Raw genomic sequence first — 14536 nt, forward strand, 5'->3', positions numbered from 1 at the left:
TAAAGATCAGGCACAGTAAATTCCCAGGCGGAAATAACGAGATTCGGGAGACCAAGTCCTGTACAGAATGATGAGAGTTTGGATTGAGTGGTCAGGTTATGTAACCTCCCAGCTGAAAAGACCTGGAGGCTAAAGGGAAAGCCCAAACGGTACTTCAATTGGCTTTTTCAGAGTTCATCTGTGAGAGGTTTTAGGGATCTTCTTTGTTGGAGGGTATGCATGACAGATCTTGAAAGATGTGTATCGTCGTGCCATTGAAAGCAACCCCATCAATTTGCCGCACTTTACGCATGATATCATCTTTTTGAGAGTAGTAGTGTAGGCGGCATATAACATCTCGTGGGCGATCAGCAGATAAGCTCTTTGGTTTAAGAGCGCGATGGGCCCTGTCAAATGTGATGGTATTGGTGGGAGCAGCTCCCAGTATTTTGTTAAAAATGTTTGTAAGGGCATCAATCAGACTAGATTGAGGGACATCTTCTGGCAGACCTCAAATCCAGATATTGTTTCTTCTCCCTCGGTTGTCCAAATCCAATATCTGCGACCTTAGTGAACGAATCTCGGTGAGCTGGGCAATAATGGTGTCTGTAAGGGATTTCAGAAGACTCTCTGAGGTATCTTGATGAGTTTCCATAGAAGACACTCGGTCAGACAGTTGTGAGATATCCTGTTGGACAGTTGCTAACTCCCTACGTATAGTGTCCTGAGGGTCTTGTTTAGTTGGGAGTGTGCTCATGAAGGCAAGAATATCGTGGAGGTCCGTATCACCTCTATGTTGTGGACAATGGGGATTCCACTGCGGGAGACAATTTCGGAGGGGCTGGATACAGAAAGATCATCAGTGTGTTTAGATGGAGTGGGTCTTTAGAACAGTGTCATATCCGCCTGTGACATGTTCTCGGTGAGAGAATGTGCGATTCCCTTTTGAACAGATTTTTTGCGACTGACCATAATGCGATCAGAGAAGAAGAGCCGAAGATATCATATGTTTGGAGATGTAACGACTGAATGTCTACATAATGCTTGGAGAAGTGCCCCTAGTACAGTGACTCCCAGTGGGTTAGCATTAGCAAGTCATCAGGCTAAGATTGAGCGGCGCAGGAGGACCAATCATCACCACCTTTATCTCGGAAAAACATGAGCCAGGAGAATGGACATTACGGCATGTCTTCACACTATATAACTTCCATATAAAGTAGGAACTGGCACTGCAATATATAAACAAGTAGATATTCCAAAAAATAAAAAAGCCAGGTTCAGGAGGCCCACAAGAGGGAGCTCTGGGGTCACATATGCAAGAAATCAAATAGGTGTGAGTAACTCCTTGCGGTGAGTCAGTAATCGACCCGGGGATACTTATTTTAAATAAAGCTCAGCTGAGATAATTCATGGAGTAACAGAGTAGAGAATAAAACTCCACAGAGTAGCTCAGGTATAGACAAAGGATCAGCAGGGTTTCTGAGTGTATGTAGCATTACCACATTCAGTGATGCAGAGCACAGTGTAGGGAAGGAGAGGGTGAGGAAAGTCTCCTAATATGGCCCACTGCACTCTCCACTTCAGCTTTCAATGCGTAATACCTGGAGTCCAAGCTGCACTGGTGTGGATCAGCGAGTTTCCTCCTGTAGCCGCCTGCTCTCTCTCGGCATTGCAACTCTGCACAGGACCCTCAGAAGATGGCTGCCACCTCCTGTAGTTGCAGTCCGACGGCTGGTCTGGAGGAAGCAGAGCTCTTCACACGGGCGCACCGAGCAGCCGTGCCGGGTGAGACCCATCTCACCAGCGGCGCTGCGGTCAGGGAGGTATGGGCCTCATCGTCGATATGGCACTTCCGGCATCGCGGAGTGGATCCGGCAATTGAGGTCCTGGATACAGACGTCGAGGAAGCCACTACCCGCTGGGACTGAGTTAACAGCCCCCCCGACTCCATGATCCATCTCACCGTGCAGTAGGTGTACACTGCAGCTGGAGATAGCGGAATAGAGCTGACTGGCAACACACAGAGAGCTAATATTAGTTAAACTAGGAGGAGCTCCTGCACCGCACATCCACCTAGGTTGCCTGCCAAGCCACGCCCCCTATTATCTAGAATTTATTCTGCAAATTCTTTATTTCCCCATGATGGTGGATTAGTTCATAAGTATAGGTTAAAATTAAGTAATGTTCCTCAAGCTAATACATGGTTGTCACACCGGTGATAGTGAAAAATATGCAATCTACAAGGCATAAAGAATTTATTTTGAAGTATAACAAGTGGTTTTCGAAAGCTTCCCCACCTCATCTGCCAGGAAGGTGAGGTGGGCAAGTGGTTAAGGCGATGGATGACTAATTTGTTGTTCTCTGCACGCATGCGTTCGAAACCCATTTTCATTGTGTAAGTCTCCTATATTTTGAATTGGCATTTATGCAAGTAATGCTTTATAAGCTAACAAGAGAAGCTGACACACTAATTCCATATATAACCAGTCAAATCATGAGATCTACTTCAAGAGATAAACATGACCATTCAGTGTAAAGACTGTTATGTAGAATTTGATCAGCAAACACTTTATTTCTACAAAATGATTTATGTTTAGATAATTAAAGTCTATGACATTTCTTGGGCATTGTTAAACTGATGGATGATGGTGGATTTGTTCATAAGTATAGGTTAAAATTAAATAAATGTTCCTAAAGCCAAGAATGGTTGAAAGTCGACTTGCTATCAGAATTACAAAATCTACAAGGACATAAAGAACTGACTTTGAAGTATAACAAGCGGTGTTGGAAAGTTTGCCAGTCTGTGCACCAGTGAGATGAGGTGGTTGAGTGGTTAAGGTGGATGACTGTTAATTCATTGTGCTCTACACGCATGGGGTCCAATCCCATCCGTGTCGTCATATTCTTTTTATGTAGAAAAGGCATTTTTACAAATAATGCTTCAGAAACCCAAAAATGAAGCTAACACACAAATGGCCAAAATAAACCAGTCAAATCAAGAAGTCTACTTTAAGATGCTAAACATGAGCAAGGGTCTTAATATTTGAACATGCAATGTCAATACTATTATCTAGAATTTATTCTGCAAATGCTTTATTTCCACATGATGGTGTATTAGTTCACAAGTATAGATCAAAATTAAATAATCTTCCTCAAGCCAAGACATGGTTGTCACACCGGTGATAGTGAAAAATACGCAATCTACAAGGCATAAAGAATTGATTTTGAAGTATAACAAGTAGTTTCCGAAAGTTTCCCCACATCATGTGTCAGTAAGACGAGGTGGCCGAGTGGTTAAGGCGATGGACTGCTAATCCATTGTGCTCTGCATGCATGTGTTCAAATCCCTTTCTCGTCGTGTCAGTGTCCTATATTTGGAAATGGCATTTATGCTAGTAATGCTTTATAAGCTAACAAGTGAAGCTGACACACTAATTTCTTATATAACCAAATTCTGAGATCTACTTCAAGAGATGAACATTCAGTGTAAAGACTATTATGTAGAATTTTATCAGCAAATACTTTATTTCGGCAAAATAATTTATGTTTAGATAATTACAGTCTATGACATTTCTTGGGCTTTGTTAAACTGTTAAGGGATGCAGTTTACAATTTTTACAGCACAGCAAAGCCATTGATACAGGTTGAATCTTAGTCCTGCATAATTTTCTTGTTTATATTACAGTGACAGTAAACTCTAAATGGTGATGCTTGTAATATTTGCAGAGATTTCAAATTACTGTAACTCATGTAACATAGTCTGTCATTAAATTAAAGACAAGCAAAGAACACATTTAGTGAAAATTAATACATTACTTTTACAGAAAATGTCATGTTATTGGCCATAAGTATTAAAAATATTTTTTATTTGTGAGGTGGATGATGGTGAATTTGTTCACAAGTATAGGTTAAAACTAAATAAATGTTCCTAAAGCTATGGATGGTTGAAAGTCGACATGCTATCAAGCCCATGATAGTGAAAATTACACAATCTACAAGGGCATAAAGAATTGACTTTGAAGCATAACAAGTGATGTTGGAAAGTTTGCCAACGTGCGTAACAAGGAGATGAGGTAGCTGATTGGTTAAGGCAATGAACTGCTGATCCGTTCTGCTTTGCATGCATGGGTTCAAAACCCATTCTCGTCGTCACAATGCTTTTTATGTAGAAAAGGCATTTTAACAAATAATGTTTCATAAACAAACAAATGAAGCTGACACACAAATGGCCAAATTAAACCAGTCAAATCAAGAAGTCTACTTTAAGATGGTAAACATGAGCATGGGTCTTGATATTTTAACATGCAATGTCAATACTATTATCTAGAATTTATTCTGCAAATGCTTTATTTCCCCATGGTATTGGATTAGTTCACAAGTACAGGTTAAAATGAAATAATGTTTCTCAAGCAAAGACATGGTTGTCACACCAGTGATATTGTAAAACACGTAATCTACAAGGTGTAAAAAATTGATTTTGATTAAACTACTAATCCATTGTGCTCTGCACTCATGGGTTCTAATCCGATCCTCGTCATGTCAGTGTCCCATAACTGGATGCAGTTTAATTTTTTTACAGCACGTAAAAGCCATTGATACAGGTTGAACCTTAGTCCTGTATAATTTTCTTGTTTATATTACAGTGACAGCAAACTCTAAATGGTGATGTTTGTAATATTTGCTGAGATTTCAAATGACTGTAACTCATGTAACATAGTCTGTCACTTCATTAAAGACAAGCATAGAACACATCATTGAAATATATTACATTTCTTTTTTAGTGAAAGTCATATAATTGTCAAGAAGAATTAAAAAAAAATTTGTTTGTGATGGACCCCCATGATGGTGGATTAGTTCACAATTATAGGTTTAAATTAAATAAATGTTCCTCAAGTCAAGGATGGTTGAAAGTCGACTTGCTATCAAGCCCGTGATAGTGAAAATTACACAATCTACAAGGACATAAAGAATTGACTGTAAAGTATAACAAGTGGTGTGGGAAAGTTTTCCATCTTGTGGAACAGTGAGACGAGGTGGCCGAGTGTTTAAGGTGATGGACTGCTAATCCTTTGTGCTCTGCACGCATGGGGTCAAATCCCATCATTGTTGGCATAATATTTTTTGTGAAGAAAAGGCATTTTTACAAATAATGCTTTATAATCCAGCAAGTGAAGCTGACACACAAATGGTTAAAATAAACCCATCACATTAAGAAGTCTACCAAAAGATGGTAAATACGAGCATGGGTCTTGGTATTTGAACATTCAATGTCAATACTATTATCTATAATTTATTCAGCAAATGCTTTATTTACCCATGATGGTGGATTAGTGCACAAGTATAGGTTAAAGAATTTATTTTGATGTATAACAAGTGGATTTCAAAAGCCCCCCCCCCCCCCAACTTGTTTGCTAGTAAGGTTAGGTAGCCAAATTGTTAAGGTGGTGGCCTGCTAATCCATTGAGCTCTTCATGCATGGGATTGAATCGCATGCTTGTGTTTGTGTCCTTAATTTGGAACGAGCGTTTTTGCAAACTATGCTTCATAAGACAAAAATTGAAGCTCACACACTAATTCCATATATAAACAGTCAAATCATGAAATCTACTTCAAGAGATAAACATGAACAAATAAACATTCAGTGTAAAGATTACTATGTAGAATTTGATCAGCAAACACTTTATTTCTACAAAATAATTTATGTTCAGATAATTAAAGTCTATGACATTTCTTGGGCTTTGTTAAACTGATATGGGATGCAGTTTCATTTTATTACAGCACAGCAAAGCCATTGATAGAGGTTGAACCTTAGTCCTGTATAATTTTCTTGTTTATATTACAGTGACAGCAAGTGCTAAATGGCGATGTTTGAAATATTTAGTGAGATTTTAAAATACTGTAGCTCACAAGCATAGAACTCATTTAGTGATAATTAATACATTAATTTAACAGAGAAAGTCATGTCATTGGCCAGAAGTAATAACATTTATTTTTGATTGTGATGGACGCCAATGATGGTGGATTAGTTCACAAGTATAGGTTAAAAGTAAATAAAAGTTCCTCAAGGCAAAGATGGTTGAAAGTCGACTTGCTATCAAGCCCATGATAGTGAAAATTATGCTTTTAAAAAATGTATGCTTTTTATGTAGAAGAGGCATTTTTACAAATAATTCTTCATAAGCCAACAAGTGAAGCTGACACACAAATGGTCTAAATAAACCAGTCAAACCAAGAAGTATACTAAAAGATGGTAAACATGAGCATGGGTCTTGATATTTGAACATGCAATGTCAATACTATTAGCTAGAATTTATTCTGCAAATGCTTTATTTACCCATGATGGTGCATTAGTTCACAAGTATAGGTTAAAATGAAATAATGTTCCTCAAGCCAAGAAATGGTTGTCACATCGGTGATAGTAAAAATACGCAATCTACAATGTGTAAAGAATTGATTTTGAAGTATAAAAAGTGGTTTTCGGAAACTTTCCCCCCATCATGCACCAGTAAGATGAGTTGGACAAGAGGTTAAAGTGATGGACTGCTAATCCATTGTGGTATGCACGCATTGGTTTGTGTCAGTGTCCTTTATTTAGAAATGGCATTTTTGTAAATAATGCTTCATAAGCCAATAAATGAAGCAGGCACACAAATACCATATATAACCAGTCAAATCAAGAAATCTACTTCAAGAGATAAATATGAACAACTGAACATTCAGTGTAAAGACTATTATCTAGAATTTGATCAGCAAACACTTTATTTCTACAAAATAATACATGTTTAGATAATTAAAGTCTATGACATTTCTTGGGCTTTGTTAAACTGATATGGGATGCAGTTATTTTTTTTACAGCACAGCAAAGCTATTGATACAGGTTGAACCTTAGAACTGCATCATTTTCATGTTTATATTACAATGACAGCAAACTCTAAATGGTGATGTTTGTAATATTTACTGAGATTTCAAATTGCTGTAACTCATGTAACATAGTCTGTAATTTCAATACAGACAAGCATAGAACATATTTAGTGAAAATTCTTACATTACTTTTAAAGTAAAAGTCATTTCATTGGCCAAAAGTATTAAAAATAATTTTTGTTTGTGATGGACCCCCATGATGGTGGGTTAGTTCACAAGTATAGGTAAAAATTAAATAAATGATCCTAAAGACAAGGCATGGTTGAAAGTTGACTTGCTATCAAACCTGTGATAGTAAAAAATACACTATCTACAAGGGCATACAGAACAGACTTTGAATTACTGTATAACAAGTGGTGTTGGAAAGAGTGCCTACTTGTGTGCCTGCATATTGGCCAATAGGATGAAGTGGCTGAGTGTTTAAGGTGATGGATTGCTGATTCATTATGCTCTGCATGCAGGTTTAAATCCCAACCTCGTTCTGTTGGTGTCTTTTATTTGGAACTGGCATTTTTTAAAATAATGATTCATAAGCCAACAAGTGAAGTAGACACACAAATGGCCAAAATAAAACAACCAAATCAATCTACTTTAAGATGGTAAACTTGAGCAAGACTATCTGTCTTGATATTTAAACATGCAATGTAAGTACAATCATCTAGAATTTATTCTGCAAATGCTTTATTTCCCCACAATGGTGGATTAGTTCAAAAGTAGAGGTTTAAATGAAATAATGTTCCTCAAGTCAAGACTTGGTTGAAAGTGAACTTGTTATCACACTGGTGATAATGAAAAATACGTAATCTACAATGCACAAAGAATTAATATTGAAGTATAACAAGTGGTTTTTGAAAGCTTCACCAAGCATTCACCAGTAAGACAAGGTGGCCGATTGGTTAAGGTGATGCTGATCCATTGTTCTTTGCCCACATGGGTTCAAATCCCATACTAGTTGAGTTAGTGCCCTTTATTTTGATTGGTCCTTTTTGCAAATATTGGGGCCGATGTATTAACCTGGAGAAGGCATAAGGAAGTGATAAACCAGTGATAAGTGTAAGGAGCTAACTGCACCAGCCAATCAGCTTCAATATGTAAAGTAGCAGTTAAGAGGTGATAGGCTGGTGCGTTTATCACCTTGCACTTATCACTGGTTTATCACATATGCCTTCTCCAGTTTAATACATCTGCCCCAATGCTTCATAAGGGAAAAAATGAAGCTGAGACACAAATTCCATATATAACCAGTCAACTGAATAAATCTACTTCAAGGAATAAACATGATCAAATGAAAATTCAATGTAAAGAGTATTATGTAGAATTTGATCAACAAACACTTTCTTTCTACAAATTAATTTATGTTTAGATAATTAAAGTCTATGGCATTTCTTGTTTTTTTTTAAACTGATATGGGATGCAGTTTACATTTTTTACAGCACAGAAAAGCCATTGATACAGGTTGAACTTTAGTCCTGCAGTTTTCTTGTTAAAATTACAGTGACCGCCAACTCTAAATGGTGGTTTGAAATTTTTGCTGAGATTTCAAATTACTGTAGCTCATGTAACATCATCACACATTCGAGACAAGCATAGCACACATTTAGTGAAAATTATTACATTGCTTTTACAGTGAAAGTCATGTCATTCGCCAGTAGTATAAAAAAGAATTTTTGTTTATGATGGATCCCCATGATGGTGGATTAGCTCACAAGTATAGGGTTAAATTAAATAAATGTTCCTCAAGCCAAAGCATGGTTGAAAGTCGACCTGCTATCAAGCCCATGATAGTGAAAAATATACAATCTACACGGGCATAAAGAATTGACTTTGAAGTATAATAAGTGGTGTTGGAAAGTGTGCCTACTTGTATCCCTGTTGCTGTGTGAGTGTGAAGAGGTGGCTGTGTGGTTAAGGTGATGGACTGTTAATCCATTGTTCTCTGCACACATGGGTTCAAAACCCATCTTTGTTGGAACAATCTTTGTTTTGTGAAACTGGCATTTTGCAAATAATGCTTCATAAGCCAGCTGACACACAAATGGAAAAATAAATCAGTTAACTTAAGAAGTCTGCTTTAAGATGGTAAACATAAACAAGACGAATTGTCTTGATATTTGAACATGCAGTGACAGTACTGTCATCTAGAATTTATTCTGCAAATCTAGAGGTTAAAATCAAATAATGATCCTCAAGCCAGCACATGGTTGAGAGTGAACTTGTTATCACACCGGTGATAGTGAAAAATACACTGTCTAAAAGGGAATAAAGAATTAACTTTGAAGTATAACATGTGATGTTGGAATGTGTGCCTACTTGTGTGCCAGTGAGAAGAGGTGGCTGTGTAGTTAAGGCAATGGACTACAAACCCATTGTTATCTGCACACATGGCTTCAAATCCCATCCCTGTCGGGACTATTCTCTTTGTGTGGAACCGGTATTTTTACAAATGATGCTTCATAAGCATTATTTGTAAAAAATAATGGCCAAAATAAACCAGTCAAATCAAGAAGTCCACTAAAAGATGGTAAACATGAGCATGGGTCTTGATATTTGAACATGCAATGTCAGTACTATCATCTTCATTTGAACATGCAATGTCAGTACTATCATCAGAATTTATTCTACAAATGCTTTATTTCCCCATGATGGTGGATTAGTTTAAATTAGAGATTTAACCACTTAACTGACGATTTATTTTGCCAAAAACCACTCCGAAATTGTCAGGTTTTTTTATGTGAATTAGGTGAAGAACATAAATTTAACCCTATCCCAAATGATTTTTAGTTAAAAAAAGAAAAAATAATTTTTTTTAAATGTTTTTTTTTTAAATTCCCCAAACATCGAAACATCGATCAGGAACATCACGACCATAGGAACATCGGGAACATCACAACCATCGCAGCTTTCATTTTGAAAGCTGGGAAGCCTCGAGGTATGCAGGGGGGGTCTGGGGGTAGCTAGGGAGGGTTCAGTTACACTCCCCAGCGGCTGCTATTGTCTGCAGCCGCTGGAAGGGGGGGATCCTGCCGTGCGGACCGATCAGCAGTGATCGTCAGCATGGCAGACACAGGGGGAGAGTGCAGGGAGGCAGAGGGACATTTCGTCCCTCTGACAGCAGTTGCGGAGGGAAGTTTCCCTTCCCTCCCGCTGCTAACACTCTCTATCTGACTGGTCGCATCCTGTGCGACCAGGTCAGATAGAGCACTTGCAGGCATGGTCGCATCTGATGCGACCATGCCAGGCAAGTGGTTAAATGAAATAATGTTCCTAAAGCCAAGACATAGTTGAAAGTGAACTTGTTGTCACACCGGTGATAATGAAAATATGCAATCTACTAGGCGTAAAGAATTGATATTGAAGTATAACAAGTGGTTTCAAAAGCTTCCCCCTTCATGTGCTAGTAAGACAAGGTGGCTGAGTGGTTAAGGCAATAGACTATTACTCCATTGTGCTCTGCACACATGGGTTCAAATCCCATCAAGTGAAACTGACACACGGATTCCAAATATAACCAGTCACATCAAGAAATTTACTTCAAGAGATAAACATGACCAAATGAACATTCAGTGTAAAGACTATTATCTAGAATTTGGTCAGCAAACACTTTATTTCAGCTAAATAACTTATGTTTAGATAATTAAAGTCTGTGACATTTCTTGGGCTTTGTTAAACTGATATGGGATGTAGTTTACATATTTTTACAGCACAGCAAAGCCATTTATACAGGTTGAACCTTAGTCCTGCATAATTTTCTTGTTTATATTACAGTGACAGCAAACTCTAAATGGTGATGTTTGTAATATTTGCTGAGATTTCAAATTACTGTAGCTCATGTATCATAGTCTGTCATTTCATGAAAGACAAGCATAGCATACATTTAGTGAAAATTCTTACATTGCTTTTACAGTGAAAGTCATATCATTAGCTAGAAGTATTAAAAATAATTTTTGCTAGTGATGGACCCCCATGATAGGGGATTAGTTCACAAGTATAGGTTAAAATTAAATAAATGTTCCTCAAGCCAAAGCATGGTTGCAAGTCAACTTGCTATTAAGCCCATGAGAGTGAATAATACACTATCTACAAGGGCATAAAGAATTGACTTTGAAGTATAACAAGTGGTGTTGGAAAGTGTGCCTCCTTGTGCACCAGTAATATGAGGGGGCCAAGTGGTTAAGGTGATGGACTGCTAATCCATTGTGCTCTGCGCACATAGATTAAAATCCCATCCTCATCGGGACAATGCACTTTGTGTGGAATTGGCATTTTTACAAATAATGCTTCATAAGCCAACAAGTGAAGCTTTCACACAAATGGCCAAAATAAACCAGTCAAATCAAGAAGTCTACTTTAAGATGGCAAACATGAGTAAAACAATCTGTCTTGATATTTGAACATGCAATGTCAATACTATTATCTAGAATTTATACTGCAAATGCTTTATTTCCCCATCATGATGGATTAGTGGAAAAGTAGAGGTTAAAATGAAATAATGTTCCACAAGCCAAGACATCTTTGAAAGTGAACTTGTTATTACATCGGTGTTAGTGAAAAATATGAAATCTGCAAGGTGTAAAGAATTGATATTGAAGTATAACAAGTGGTTTTCGAGATCTTGCCACCTTGTGCACCAGTAAAACGAGGTGGCCGAGTAGTTAAAGCGGTGTACAGCTAATCCTTTGTTCTCTGCACTCATGGCTTCAAATCCCATCCTCGTTGTGTTGGTGTCTTCTATTTTGAACTGGCATTTTTGCAAATAATGATTCATATGCCAACAAGTGAAGCTGACACACAAATTCCATATATAACCATCCAAATCAAGAAATCTACTTCAAGAGATAAACATGAACAAATGAACATTCAGTCTAAAGACTATTATCTAGAATTTGATCAGCAAACACTATTTCTACAAAATAATTTATGACTAGATAATTAAAGTCGATGACATTTCTTGGGCTTTGTTAAACTGATATGGGATGCTGGAAAAAAGAATTCTCATGGGAGCTAAACCACCTCAGATTTCACATATAGATGTGTTTATTCTTAAAATTTGACAGTAAATACTGCAATAACACATAAAAACATCAATAAAACAGATAAATAATCTTATACAATAAGTGAACAATATAGATTGGTAATCATCTGACGATATTAGTTTGATGATATCTACACATGAATAGAATATCAATTCTTCCACCAGAGAGTTCAGATGTATACTTAAATTCACAAACACGTAAAAACCCAACGCGTTTCGTCCATATAGGACTTCTTCAGGGGTCGTGATATTACAATATTCGTGTTTATCACATATAGTTCACCAATAAATAAACAGAGTAAAATTGCTGTGACAATGACCTTTTAAGTAAAATGATAACAACTCCAACTCTGAATGAGAGCAGTAAGATAGGCTCACAATTGGTCAAATTAAATCCCTAGAAGTGTCTCAGGATTCCCTTCACAGCTATAACTGAGAGTGAGAATGGAGCTACTATATATACCTCCTATAGGATGACATCACTTCCTTTTTAGGTATAATGATAACAACTCCAACTTTGAATGAAAGCAGTAAGATAGGCTCAAAATCGGTCAATTTAAATCCCTAGAAGTGCCTCAGGATTCCCTTCACAGTTATCATTATGGGATATGGGATGCTGTTTAAATTTTTTACAGCACAGCAAAGCCATTGATACAGGTTGAACCTTAGTCCTGCATAGTTTTATTGTATATATTACAGTGACAGCAAACTCTAAATGGTGATGTTTGTAATATGTGCTGAGATTTCAAATTACTGTAGCTCATGTAACATAGTCTGTCACTTCATTAAAGACAAGCATAGAACACATTTAGTGAAAATTCTTACATTGCTTTTACAGTGAAAGTCATGTTATTGGCCAGAAGTATTAAAAATAATTTTTGTTTGTGATGGACGCCCATGATGGTGGATTAAGTATATGTTAAAATTAAATAAATATTCCTCAAGCCAAGGCATGGTTGAAAGTCGACTTGCTATCAATCATAGCCGTGCAAAATACGATCAGCCACCCTACATGCGGGGGGAAGCCCCTCATGTTTGGCCCTCCCCTGCTGCACAGGTACAAAAGCATCGCACAGCGACGATGCTTTTGTACCTGAAGAGTAGTTTCTTACCAGCACAGCTCCTGCGCGCTGGCAGGGAGCTACCCGTCGCTCTCCATGCCGCAGTGGCTGCGCGTGATGTCACGCAGCCACCACGGCCCACCCCCCACATGGTCTGGACGTGCCTTCATTGCTTGAACCGTGCCCCCAAATGGCAGCCCATCGCCGCCGGCCCAACCCCTCCCACCCAGCAAATGCCTCTGTCTGCCAATCCCCTCCCGACCAGCGAATGCCTCTGCCTCTACCTGGGATGCGCCGGCGCACTGCAGTGCTGGCACATATGCAGTTTAGACCTGATCGCCCACTGTTCGAAAATGCGCAGCAGCGATCAGGTCTGAATTAGCCCCATTGTGTTGTTTGAGCAAAACACCTTTATTGCTGCATGACATTATGATTTGGACACTCCCGTCATCCCAAATAAGAATGTTTCCTTGAGTTTCCTATCCTGATGTAACCTTTGTATACTGTACTACCGCTCCTGCTGTTTATAGATTGTCTGTATTTTACTACTTTTGGCCCATCTCTTTGACGCTGGCTTACCATGCCTCCAAAAAAAGTTAAAGGTGCCAAATCAGCTCTACCTGTTCACTTTTTATACTACAACCTTAGGGGGTAAAGGGCGCCCAAGCCAGCTTCCCTCTGATCCCCCTACAACATTACTGGTATCTTCTACAATAGTCTCTATTCAGGATAAAGTCATTGATTTCGAAGACCGATCTAAAAGATAATGGCAAGTTATATAGCTTTGCTACGGACATCCTTCAGAAACTATGACTGGAGATGTCTATATTAGATCTCTTGATTGATAGAATCCATAGATTCCCAAAATATAAACAGGCCCCTTGCTCAAGCACCTAGAGACACTCTACTCATAGTCCTTTTTATTCATGGCAAAGAACACATTCTTAGGGTTGCTCTTCCTTCTTCAGCCACAGCTGAGTGTCTCGATTCTATCCAGTTGTTTCTGGAAATTTATCCAGCAACGCTGGCCAAGAGGCGCACATTCTACCCAATTACATCTACCCTATGAAAAGGAAATGTGCAATATAAATGGGGCTTTCCTAATGAGCTGATTGTGATATGAAATGGCACATTTACGGTGATACATTCACCTGAGTATAGCTCTGCTATTTTGAAAAAATTGAATATTTCTGTTGACAGCCCTCCTTTCGCTTCAACTAAACAATTCCCAAAAGAGTGGTCTGCTGTCATGAGTTAAAGACCAAAAGGACAAAGTCTGCTATGGATATGTTGAGTTGTTTATCCCTTCAACTTTGGTCATTTCCTCCTACACTGGTAGTTATACTGATTGTTCTCCTCCTTAACATGTTCTTAACAAGTGTTGTTTCTTTGGAGCTAATCTTTGTTTTTGTTTTTATACCATATAGAGCCTAACATCTTTTACAGGATTTTATGTTTAGTTATGCCTTGATAGCATACTTGAGCAACTGGGCAAACTTAGTCTGATTTATCTTTGCTAAAAAAAAATATATTTTTTTTATCT

The 14536-nt window shown here is 38.1% G+C and overlaps 1 non-coding gene across 1 annotated transcript; it reads left to right on the top strand.

Annotated features, from left to right (window-relative positions):
• Positions 1-3255: 3255 nt before the first annotated feature.
• On the top strand, positions 3256-3337 carry TRNAS-GCU (transfer RNA serine (anticodon GCU)). The gene has a single exon. It is a non-coding gene; the product is annotated as a tRNA-Ser (tRNA).
• Positions 3338-14536: the final 11199 nt, after the last annotated feature.

This window comes from Pseudophryne corroboree, chromosome 11 (assembly GCF_028390025.1).
Source record: "Pseudophryne corroboree isolate aPseCor3 chromosome 11, aPseCor3.hap2, whole genome shotgun sequence".
In the NCBI taxonomy this organism is placed as follows: Eukaryota; Metazoa; Chordata; class Amphibia; order Anura; family Myobatrachidae; genus Pseudophryne; species Pseudophryne corroboree.